Source organism: Budorcas taxicolor, chromosome 2 (assembly GCF_023091745.1).
Source record: "Budorcas taxicolor isolate Tak-1 chromosome 2, Takin1.1, whole genome shotgun sequence".
Classification (NCBI taxonomy): Eukaryota; Metazoa; Chordata; class Mammalia; order Artiodactyla; family Bovidae; genus Budorcas; species Budorcas taxicolor.
The window spans coordinates 169,605,458-169,618,339 of record NC_068911.1 but is presented as its reverse complement, the minus strand read 5'-3'; the positions used below and the strand labels follow the sequence as shown (position 1 = coordinate 169,618,339).

At 43.7% G+C, this 12,882-nt stretch overlaps 2 pseudogenes; one reads left to right on the top strand and one right to left on the bottom strand.

Moving 5' to 3' along the window:
- Positions 1-1,651: 1,651 nt before the first annotated feature.
- On the bottom strand, positions 1,652-2,770 carry LOC128061382 (heterogeneous nuclear ribonucleoprotein A1-like; annotated as a pseudogene).
- Positions 2,771-5,921: 3,151 nt separating this feature from the next.
- Positions 5,922-6,693, top strand: LOC128043480 (translationally-controlled tumor protein-like; annotated as a pseudogene).
- The last annotated feature ends 6,189 nt before the right edge of the window (positions 6,694-12,882 follow it).

Genomic DNA, 12,882 nt, shown 5'->3' with positions numbered 1-12,882 from the left:
TAAATATAGCCATAAGTACATGTCAATCCCAAACTTCCTAAGTATCCCTTCCCCCCATCCATCCTCCACCTCCAGCAACCGTAAGTTCATTCTCTAAGTCTGTGAGTCTGTTTCTGTTTTGTAAATAAATTCATTTGTATCATTTCTTTTTAGATTCCACATATAAGGGTTGTCATACAATATTTCTCCTTCTCTGACTTACTTCACTCAGTATGACAATCTCTAGGTCTATCCATGTTGCTGCAAATGGTATTATTTCATTCTTTTTAACGGCTGAGTGATATTCCATGAAAATATGTGTGTATGTACCACATCTTCTTTCCCTACTCCTCTGATGGCCATTTAGATTGCTTCCATGTCTTGGCTATTGGAAACAGTGCTGCAATGAGCGTTGGGGTGCAAGTATCCTTTTGGGCCATATTTTTCTCCAGATATATGCCCAGGAGTGGGATGACAGGGTCAGATGGTGTTGTAGCCATGCGTTCCAAGAAACAAACTCACTCAGAAGGACAATGCAGATAGTGGAGTGCAGTTTATTACACCGGCGGGCCCAAGGCAGAGTTTCCTCTTAGCCAAGGGCCCCAACCAGCATTTGTGAAAATCTTTTATACCCCATGTGTACGTGTCCGAACCCACCACCCCAAATTCCTTGAGACTTACAGAAACCAGGGAAAATACCATCCCAATAACCCATCATTCACGTGCTATGTGCTCATGTGCTCAGTCAAACAATTAGCCAATAATCAATAAACCTGAGGTTACACTCAGATAGATACAGAAAAATTTATGGCCTGTCTGGAGGAAGGGGTGATTAGTGTATGTTTTCTCTTAGGCGATGAGTAACCTAGATACGATCTTCAAGGTTCCCCTGTCTGGAGGGGGTCTTATCCTTCTGTTGCTGTTTTCATAGGCACTAAACACAGAGTTCAGAGTCCATTGGAAAGGTGGCTGAGCATGATCAGCATGAACAGGCCTAAGATGGAGTTCAGGCCCTATCAATTCCTTCTTCATTGGTAGCTCTAGTTTTAGTTTTTTTTAAGGAAACTTCAGACTGTTCTCCATACTGGCTATACTAATTTACATTCCCACCAACAGTGTAGGAGGGTTCCCTTCTCTCCACACCCTCTCAGACATTTATTGTTTGTAGATTTTAAAAAGATGTCTATTTTGACTGGTGTGAGGTGATCTCTCAGTTTAGTTTTGATTTACATTTCTCTAGTAATTAGCAATGTTGAACTTCTTTTCATGTGTTAGCCATCTGTATGTCTTCTTTGAAGAAATGTCTATTTAGATACTCTGCTCATTTTTTGATGGGGTTGTTTGTTTTGATGCTATTAAGCCTCATGAGCTGTTTGTAAATTTTGGAGACTAATCCCTTGTCAGTCACATTATTTGCAAATATTTTCTCCCAATCTGTACATTGAGAGACCAATAGACCAATAGATTCCTTAAAAAAAAAAGATACTTATTCAGCGTCATGATCAGACTATTACATTTAGCAATCAACAGCATGGGCACCAAAAAAAATCTACATTAAAACCCTTTGTTGGAATGCTTTACACTTTCCACAGAACAGAAACTAAAATAACCTGTTATACAATTAGTCACAAGTACAGTCCTCAAGTTTTTTGCCCATACACATGAGTACTGTCTAAAACATGTCTTCCTTGTAGCAGCTAGGCCCTGCCGCTTGGCTGAATTCACAAATCTGTTGTAACCTGTCTCTGCCACTTCTCTGGCTGTCCTCTCTGGCTTTGTTTCCTGGCAGTAAATAAAACCTTCCGCCACTGCCATAGTTACTGCTGCTGCTGAAACCACCTTGGGCAACTTGGTTTCATGGTTTGGCAAAGTATCGGCCTCCACCACCATCAGGGCCAGAACTGCCTCCAAAGTTTCCGCCTTTCATGGGTCCAAAATTTGAAGATCGATTGTTGTAATTGCCAAAATCACTGTAGCTTCTGCCACCTCCAAAATTGCTTCCATCATTACCAAATCCTTTATAACCATCCCCACTTGCCACCATATCTGCCACCAACAGAGCCACCTCGACCACTGAAGTTTCCTCCGTGACCAAAGTTGTCATTCCCCCTGAAACCACCTCCACGACTGCCACCAGCGTTTCCAGAACCGCTTCAACCTCTCTGGCTGGAGGAAGCATTAGCCATCTCTTGCTTAGACAGGGCTTGTCTCACTTCACAGTTGTGGCCATTCACAGTGTGGTATTTCTGAATGGCAGTCTTGTCTGTGGAGTCGTGATCATCAAAGGTTACAAAAGCAAAGCCTCTCTTTTTGCCACTGCCTCGGTCAGTCATGATTTCAACCACTTCAATTTTCCCAGACTTTTTTCCCATTATTTTCAAAATAATCTCCCAGGTGACGTTCTTTGGTGTCTTCTTTAATGCCACCAGCGAAAATCTTTCTCACAGTTAAGAGGGCACCAGGTCTTTGAAAATCTTCTCTTGAGACGCCCTGCTTTGGTTCCACAACTCTTCGGTCCACCTCGTGTGGCCTCGCATTCATGGCCGCATCCACCTCCTCCCCCGTGGCGTATGTGACAAAGCCGAAGCCTCTGGAGCGCTTGGTGTTTGGATCCGTCATTACCACACAATGGGAGTGTTCCCCATTGCTCAAAATGGCTCCTCAGACTCTCTTCAGTTGTTTCAAAGCTCAGTCCTCTGATGAAGAGCTTCCGCAGCTGTTCAGGCTCTTTGGGAGACCGTGACTTAGACATGACGGCAGTGGGGCTGGGGAAGATGTCAACAATGCTTTCTCGGCGGCATCCATAGGTGCAGAAAACCCAATAGACTCTTGAAGGGAGGCAAGATTAGAGAAACAGACAGGGAGCAGACCCTGTAAACCCTGAGATACCATGGGAAGAATTTTGATCTCTCTCCTAAGGGCAATGGAAAGCCAGTGATGTGTTCTGAGTGGGTGAGTTAAATGATCAGATTTGCATTTTGGAAAAATAACCCTGGCAATGTGTGGAAAACAAACTGGAGGTGGATCCTAATGGACCCAGAGACTAGTTTAGGCAGCCAGCGCAGAAATCCAGACAAGAGCTTAGACAAAAGTGGTAGCTTGGAGTGAAAGGTGAGTAGACAGAGAAATCGATGTTTTTAAGATCAAGAAGGTAAAATTGAAAAAGCTCAATCAAACTTCAAAGGGTTTTGAAATGGGTATTATTCCCATTCAGTGTGGAAGATTATTTTGTTTTTGTTTTTGCTTATTGTTTGTTTTTGTTTGGTTTTAATGATTATTGTTACTACAAATAAAATTCAATCAAATAATTTAAAAAATAAAAAAGAGAGGACTTCCCTGGTGGTCCAGTGACTAAAATCGGCACTCCCAATGCAGAGGGCCTGAGTTCAATCCCTGGTCAAGGAACTAGATCCCACATGCCGCAACTGAGAGTAAAATTGTCGCAACTAAAAGATTCCATGTGCTGCAGTGCAGATCTGACAAGACCTTGCAGTCAAAGAAGTAGATAACATGTATTAAGGGAAAACTAAAAGACTCAGCTAAGGATTGGATTGGGAGGAGGAACTAAGGATGATTGTCTAAGTTTCGGATTCCCATAACTGGAGGGTTGGTGGCTCCAGTTACTGACTTAGAGCTGGATTTGGCAAGGTTTTAGACATCTTGAATTTGGCGGGCCATTGAGACAGCCCAGTGGAGGTGTTAAATGGACATTTAGATATACTGGTCTGGACTCAGAGATATTTGAGCTGGAAATGTGAATATGTAACCATAGTTGGTAATCATGCCCTGGACTCAGTGAGCTTGCCTGGGGAGAGAATATAGAGCAAGAATAGAAGAGGTCTAGAGCTGAAAGCTGAGAAACCCAATATTCTAAGTCAGGTAAAAGAGGATAGATCTACAAAAGACAGAAAAGAGTACTCAGAGAGGTGGCAGGCAAAGGAGATAATAGACACTTGTTACCTTTACCATCCAGAATCCACTCTGTGATGGGCAGAATAATGTCTACCTCTCACCCTGTTCCTCTGGCCCAAAGATGCCCACGTTCTAATCCCTGGACTCTGTGAATATGTTACCTTACATGGTAAAAGGAACTTTGCAGATATGCTGAAGTCAAGGGTTTTTAAATGGGGAAATTACCCTGGATTATCCAGATGACTCCAGTGAAATCACAGGGTCCTTACGTAAGAGTGGAAGGAAGGTCAGAGTCAGAGAAAGAAATGTAACAACAGAACCAGAAGCGGGAGTGATATGACCATGAGCCAAGGAAAGTAGGGAGTGTCCAGGAGCTGGAAAAAGGAAGAGAAGGGATTCGCCCCAGAACCTCCTGAAGGAACACAACTCTGCCAACACCTTGATCTCAGCCTCGAAGTCTCAGTTCAGACTTCTGACCTCCAGAACTATAACAGAATAATTTGTGTCATTTGAAGCCACTGTGTTTGCAGTTTCCTGTTACTGCTGTAACAAGCCATTACATGTTACATGCCCCCTCTTCTTCTGACAACAGTACCCAGTTTTTCTCTGGGGGTAGCAGCCCCACTCTAAGCCTACCTACTCCAGGGAAGCTGTTTCTAAGCTGAGGCTCCAGATGTGGAGTAGGAGACCTTGCCTAAGCCAGTCTCCCATTCTAAGCCTCTCCAAGCCTCCCCAAGCCACGTTCATCAATCAAGATTGTGCATATGATCTCAGCCAGCTCCATCAGACCAAATCTCAGACTTCATGCTAGGGCTGCTGGGGAAAGAGCCTCACTTGTCTTTGCTGAATGTGAATGAGGAAGAACATAGCCCTGGGAGTCATTGGGCAGCCATCTCTCAGCCAGGGGAGAGAGACTATCTGAGAATATAGTCTATATGGGATGGTAGAGCTGCGAGATAGAAAAAAAGAAAAAAGAGTAACCAGGTCCGTCTTGTCAAAGCCATGGTTTTTCCAGTAGTCATGTATGGAAGACCATAATGGAAGCTGAGCACCGAAGAATCGATGCTTTTGAACTGTGGTATTGGAGGAGACTCTTGAGAGTTCCTTGGACTGCAAGGAGATCAAACCAGTTAATCCTCAAGGAAATCAGTCCTGAATATTCATTGGAAGGACTGATGCTGAAGCTGAAGCTCCAATACTTTGGCCACCCGATGCGAAGAACTGACTCATTGGAAAAGACCCTGGTGCTTGGAAAGATTGAAGGCAGGAGGAGAAAGGGACAACAGAGGACGAGATGGCTGGATGACATCATCAACTCGATGGACATGAGTTTGAGCAAGCTCTGGGAGTTGGTGATAGACAAGGAAGCCTGGCGTGCTGCAGTCCATGGGCTTGCAAAAAGTCAGACACAGCTGAGTAACTGAACTGAACTGAATTGAACCAGATCCTAACACAGGGCTGTTATTTATCTGGTACTCATTGGAATGGCTGATTATTGTTGAAATACTTCTGTTGGGAAGTAAATGTTTCCCAGAACCCCCTGGGGATAGGAATCATTCTCCTACTTTCTCCTAGTTACCTTTCTGGAACCTCTGAACTTCCCTATGATCCAGTAACTAAAGAGTTAATGCTTGGTTCAGCAGGAGACTTCCAGGACACCTCCTCTGACATCTGTTCAAAGACAACACAATGCCAATTGTTAAGTATTTTAAATGTCTCTTCTGTCTCTATACTATTGTTTGAATCCCTCTATTCAACTGGGTCAAAACATGTAATCCTGGACTCTTCTTTTGATGTTGTTGAAGCCAGTAGAAGTCAAAGTTTCTGTCACTTGATAATCAAAAGAGATCCCACACTTTTCTCCTCCCATCCCCCCTCCCCAAGCACATCCTTGCTAACTTCAAAACCTATCAGTTCTTGGGACTTACCTGGTGGTCCAGTGGTTAAGAATCTACCTGCTCAGAGTGCTTACTCTGAGCTCCAGGCTCCTAGGAAGCTAGCAACAAAGTCATGTCCCTCCAGTTGCCATCATGATCATCTACCAGGATCACATCAGCCCTCATGAGATGTTCTCCAACACCTACAAGATCTGGGAGGTCGCAGAGGGCTGTGTCTGGAGGTGAAGGGGAAGGTGATCAACAGGACAAAAGGTAACATTGATGAATCACTCATTGGTGGAAATGCTTTCTCTGAAGGCTTGGAAGGCTAAGGTACTGAAAGCACAGTAATCACTCATGTCGCTATTGTCATGAACCATCACTTGCAGGAAACCACCTTTACGGAAGAAGCCTACAAGAAGTACATCAAAGATGACATGAAGTCAATCAAAGGGAAACTTGAAGAACAGAGACCAGAAAGAGTAAAACCTTTTATATGGCAGAAGCTGCAGAACAAATCAAGTACATCCTTGCTGACTTCAAAACCTATCAGTTCTTGGGACTTGCCTGGTGGTCCAGTGGTTAAGAATCCACCTGCCAATGCAAGGGTCACAGGTTCAATCCCTGCTCCGGGAGATCCCACATGCCACAACTACTCAGTAGGAGCTCAAGACCCTGCAAACTGCAACTACTAAAGCCAGAGCATTTACAGCCCGTGCTCAGCAACAAAAGAAGCCACTGCAATGAAGACCCAGAACACCACATAAGTAAATAGTACATTTTTTTAAATTGTCCATTTTTTATCAGCAAAAACATGAATCCAGATGGCATGGTTTCTCTGCTGAACTACCATGAGGATGGTGTGACCCCCCCCCCCCCCCGCATATATGATTTTAAGGATGGCTTACAAGTGGGAAAATGTTAACAAACTTGGCAGTGACTTTGGAGCCATCACCTGTTGTCACAACTGACCAGCTGCTGTTTTTCACCCACAAAAACACTGGGACTGATGTCAGCTTGAGCTCTTCATTTATTTTGATGCTGATTTGTTTGAAGTGGAGGCATTGTTTTTGAGGGGAAAAAATACGTCATGTAGTTTGTCTAAGATAAAATGCATATAAACTCAAAAGGGAGAGAGAGAGACCCCGCAAACACCAGGGAAATGTGAGGTTGTAGAAGCCAGGGGATGAGAGTTTTAAGAAGAAAGGAATGCTTAACAGAGTCAAACGCTGAGAAGTCAAGTGGGAACACTGACACCACGTAAAGATGTAAACCATCTGAGCCAGAGGCAAGTGGTTCATGTGAGATGGGCCCTCTCCCCTCGTGTCTCCCACAGCTCCATTCAGCAGTATTCATACAGGTTAGATTTAGCTGTGTGTAACAGAAAATCCCAAATAACAGAAGCTTAAACAAGAGACAATTGTGTTTCTCTGTCAAATAAAAGTGGTCCAGAGGTAGGCAGAAAAGGGCAGGAATGGTACACCACCAATATCATGGACCCACGCTCTTCGTATCATTCTGTTCTACCATCATGGCTAAGAGCTTCCATTTTCAAGGTCACTTCAAGGCCAAATACAGCTGTTGGAGCATCAGATTCCAGGCGAGAAGAGAAAGGAGGGAAAAGCAAAAGAGGCTCATTTGACTGAGTCAACCCCTTGAAGTAACGTCTCCAGCAGTCCTTTCAACTCTTCCACTTATACCTCATTGGCTAAAACCTAGTCAGAAGGCTGGTTCTAAAGAGTTCTAATAAAGAATCAAATTTCAAAAAAAAAGGAGGCTGGCTCCCTGTAGCAGTAAGGAAATGTAGTCTTTTTTTTACCTTTTTTTTTTTCAAGATTTATTTATTTATTTTTGACTGTGCCGGGTCTTCACTGCTGCTCTCTGGCTTTTTTCTCTAGTTGTGGTAAGTGGGGGCTACTCTCTATAGTTTCAGTACCCAGGCTCCTCTTTGCAGTGGCTTCCAAGCATGGGCCCTAGGCACGAGAGCTTCAGTGAAAGTGAAAGTCGCTCAGTTGTGCCTGACTCCTTGTGACCCCATGGACTGTACAGTGCATGGAATTATCTAGGCCAGAACACTGGAGTGGGTAGCCTTTCCCTTCTCCAGGGGATCTTCTCGACCCAGGGATCAAACGGGGTCTCCTGCATTGCAGGTGGATCCTTTAGCAACTGAGCCACAGGGAAGCCCGAAAACTTCAGTAGTTGCAGCGTATGGTCTCAGTAGTTGTGCCACATGAGCCTAGCTGCCAGGTAGCATGTGGGCATCCTCCCAGATCAGGGATCGTATCTGTGTCTCTTGCATTGGCAGGACCACTGGACTACCAGGGAAGCCCTGGAAATGTAGTCTCTGAGCTGGATGCATCGTTACTTCAAATAAAATAGGGGTTCTTCTGTTTTGGACTAGGGAGAGAATAGATGTTAGGTAACTGGCAATATCAGTGCTCACATATAATTGTTCATATAATTGTTCTTGACAGATTGCCAAATGGTATTGCCTCCATTGTAACCCCCTTGCCATCTAACACATCTATGCAATAGTTGTCATCACCTCCATTTTTACAGTTGGAGAAACTGAAGTTCAGACTTGGGCAATCAGTTACCTAACACCAAACCACTAGTGATGACGGAACTGGGAGACAAATCCAGATCTAACTCCAAGGCCTGAGTTCTTCCCCATGCCCCATCTTGCCTTTCTCAACAATTTTTGGCTGCTACTGTAGTTAAAATTCAGTTGTAAAACATCCATGATATTGCAGGCCATGGGATCAAGTATGAACAATGAAACAATGGGATGTTAGGACTGACATTATACACTGTGTGCATGCATGCTGAGTTGTGTCTAACTTCAGCTGTGTCTGATTCTTTGCAACCCTATGGACTGTAGCTTGTCAGGCTTCTCTGTCTGTGGATTTCTCTAGGCAAGAATACTGGAGTGGATCGCCATGCCCTCCTCCAGGGGATCCTCCTGACCCAGGGACTGAACCTGGGTCTTCTGTACTGCAGGCAGATTCTGCTGAGCCACTGGGAAAGCCCTGACATATACATACTGCTGTGTGTAAACCAGATAACTAGTGGGAACCTGTAGTATAACACTGGGAGCTCAGATTGGTGTTCTGTGATGACCTAGAGAGGTGGGATGAGAGTGGGTGAGAGGAAGGTTCAAGAGGAAAGGAATATATGTGTACATATATTTCCCTTTATAGTACAGCAGAAACACACAAGGGCAGAAAGAGAAGAGGACGTCAGAGGATGAGATGGTTGGATGGCACCACCGATGCAATGGACGTGAACTTGGGCAAACTTCGGGAGATGATGAGGGATGTGGAGGCCCGGTGTGCTGCGCTCCATAGGGTCGCAAAGAGTTGGACATGACCGGGCAACTGAACAACAAAAACAGATTAGCAACAAGGACCTACTGCATAGCACAAGGAAGTATATTGATTATCTTATAATAACTATAATGGAAAAGAATATATATATATATGAACCACTTTGCTGTATACCTGAAACTAATACAACATTGTCAATCAACTATACTTCAATTTTTTTTAAATGTATTTATAAAAAGAAACAATGGGGACTTCTCTAGTGGTACAGTGGGTAAGAATCAACCTGCCAGTGCAGGAGACATGTGTTCAAACCCTGGTCCGGGAAGATTCCACACGCTGCAGAGCAGCTAAGTCCATGTGCCAGAACTACTGAAACCTGCGCGCTCTAGGGCCCGAAAGCCACAACTGATGAGCCCCTGTGGCGCAACTACTGAAGCCCACGCACCATCGAGCCTGCGTTCTGCCACAGGAGAAGCCACGGTGATCGTAACTAGAGAGTAGCCCCCACAGCAACGAAGACCCAGCATAGCCAAAAGTAAAGGTACAATGAACTACGCAAAGCAGTTATCATCTCCTGCATTGCCAGTCTCCCCCTCCCTCTCCTTAGTGCCCCCTGGGTACATGATAAGTGTGTACCCCACGGGCACTGTAAGTTACTACCCTCTCTGGACAACCCTCAGTCTAGGGGGCAGCATTGATGCCAACTGAGGAGGTGAGGTAGGGTACCAGCTGTTAATCTAGGAGAGACAGGCCTCTTGTCATCCAGGAGCAAGCAATGATACATCCTAAGTGTCAAACTGTTCTCTTCCTAGGAGACAGAAAAGAACCGACGTTTACTATAGCCATTTTCAAATAAGGAGACTGAGGCTGGGGAGGCTAAGTGATTCGCCTAAGTGACTACACAGCCAGTGACAGAGCTGAGATTCAAAAAATTTGTAGCATTTGCTGATTTCTGTGGTGTAAACACCCAGTCAAGCTAGCAATGTGACATCTCTGAACATAGAGCTGGGAAGAGATGCTCCCGGTGGACTCTCACAAGCCGGATGACCTGGCTTTAGCTCTGAAAAGCAAGCATAACCCGCCACTGCGTTTTTAACACGTCTGCCATTTTGCTACAGTGTGAGGGCAGAGACTTCTTTTGTTGCTCCCACCGCGCATGGCAGAGGGCTACCGAACGGCAATCACTGAAAGTTGGGAATGAAAGGAGGACACTCGTTCTCTTTTCATGAGGCCACATTGCCTCAGATAGTCACATGTTGCAAGAATATCACGTGTATAGAATCTCAGTGAGTCAGCCCTTTCACACAGAGTAACTCAAGCAGAGTTTGATGAACCCACGGCAGGCAACCCCGCCTTGAACATGATGAACCCACCGTGAGAAAAGCTCCTTTGGAAGTCTGAATTTCTCTCATTTCACCCCACTTCTTCCTACCCAGTCCTCCCATTTTCCCAAGTGGTATGTGTGTGTATGTGTTCACATAAAATGTACTCTCGTAGCCATTTTTAAGGGTATAATTTAGTGGCATTGAGTGTATTTCCACTGTTGTTCAATGATCATCACCATCCATCTCTAAAACTTTATCTTCCCAACTCAACCTCCATAGTCATCAAATGATCACTTCCCATTACCTCTCCCCCAACCCTGATAACCACCATTCTGCTTTCTGTTTCTACAAATGTATTGCCCTAGGCACCTTATACAAGTGGAATCAAACAATATTCATATTTTTGTGACTGGCTTATTTCACTTATCATGATGTCCTCGAGGTTCATTCATACTGTAGCATGTAGCATACTTTTTAAGGCTGAATAATACCCCCTGGTTTTGTATACACCTGCATTTTGTTTATCCATTCATCTCTCGATGGACACTTCGGTTGCTTCCATGGTTGGTTATTCTGAATACTGCTGCTATGAACCTTGGCATTAGAGTTCCTGCTTTCAGTTCCTTTGGGTATGTAACCAGAAATGGAATTACGAGGTCATAGGGTAATTCTGTGTTTAAGTTTTTGAGGAACTTCATGCTGTTTTCCATAGCAACTGTGTTATTTTACATTCCAACCAGCAATGCACAAGGATTCCGTTTTTCCACAGCCTTGCCCACTCTTGTTATCTTCTGTTTTCATGTTATCTTGGTTTTGATATGCATTTCCCCGATGATTAGCGATGCTGAGCATTTCTTTCATATGCTTGTTGGCCTTCTATATATCTCCTTTGGAGGAATGTCTATTCAAGTCTTTTACCCATCTCCGAAATGACTTGTTAGTTTTTTATTGTTGAGCTGTAGAAGCTCTTTATATATACTGCATATCACTCCCTCATCAGATATGTGATTTGCAAATAATTTCTCCCATTCAATGGGTTGCCTTTTATTTTTTTAAGACAGGCCCTGTGAAAAGAGTCACTTTCATTTTTTAGAAAATATTTATTTATTTGGCTGCACCAGGCCTTAGCTGCAGCACTCAGGATCTTTGATCTTCCTTGTGGCACACGGGTTCTTTTATTCATAGTTAGAGCATGCAGGATCTGTTAGTTGTGGCATTTGAACTCTTAATTGCATGTGGAAACAGGGATCAAACCAGGGCCCCCTGTGTTAGGAGCACAGAGTCTCAACCACTGGACCACCAGGCAATTCTTATGGGTTGCGTTTTAACTCTGTTGATAGTGTCCTTTAATGTCCCATCCTTTCTTTTAAGGAACTGATTCATCATTTCCTTCCAAAGGCCAAAACCCCTGACTCATGTATGTGGCAGTTCTTAAAAACCTCTCTGAGCTCCTCTTTTCTCTTCTCTGCCATCCTACAAACCATTGAATTTGCTCTTCACCACGTCTTCTCACAAGACTTTCAGGATCAAGCATTTCCTGGCCAGAAAACAAAAGCAGAATCATCCCATTCCTCAATGGATTTGAATGAAAACTGGTAATAATACCAGGTAAAACTCCAAGAGAAGACACAGGAGAAGAACCAAGCTGGGTCTATAAGAAGCCTCACATATGAAGTGGCACATGTTTATGCTGTGTTAAGGTCACTTGCATGTTAACTAACCAAATCACGGTATTGAGCATATCACAACTGTCTGAACAGCTTATGGGAGAGATGGAATGCTTGGCTCCTGATGGCCCATGTTTCCTCACTAGCCGTCTATGTGGTTCCATAACAAATATTTGAAAACTTTTGTTGGACCAAAAAAAAAAAAAAACAACCCGTCTCTGAATATATTTTAGAATGACCCAGGAATTTATATAAAAAGAAAGTCAGACTAATCACACTCTGTTCCTCTTGTTAAAAAACAAAATTTAACTAAGTAGATTTTAAAGATCTTATTAGCTTTATTCAATAATTCATGGGTCAGGCAACATCCCATCTAACAGGCAAAAAGGAGCAGTACAAAATGAAAGATTTTTATGGGTAAAAGGGAGTGAGGACAAGGAAGTTTTACTAACAAAAAAACTGACTGGTAGTGGCAAGTTCATCTTCCTTTAGGAGCCAGGGAAGGCAAGGGTATATGAGGCTGATGACCTCGCTAATTAGGTGATTTCAGATGGACTGGTTTAAGATTCCATTACTGGGAGATGCTAAACCTGCAATCAAGTTAGGTATTAGGTCTTGGTTTCGTGACTTGGGGTTTAGCATAAGTGACTCCATTTTGGCCCTTGTTTTTAATACTCTCTTTCACAGTTTCACAGTTCTAAGGAAAATTCATATGCATATGCAATTTGAACTTCATGAAAAGGAGCCAGGGAGAAGGGGTTGTGGCCTGGAGTGGAAAAAGAGGCTATGGAGAACG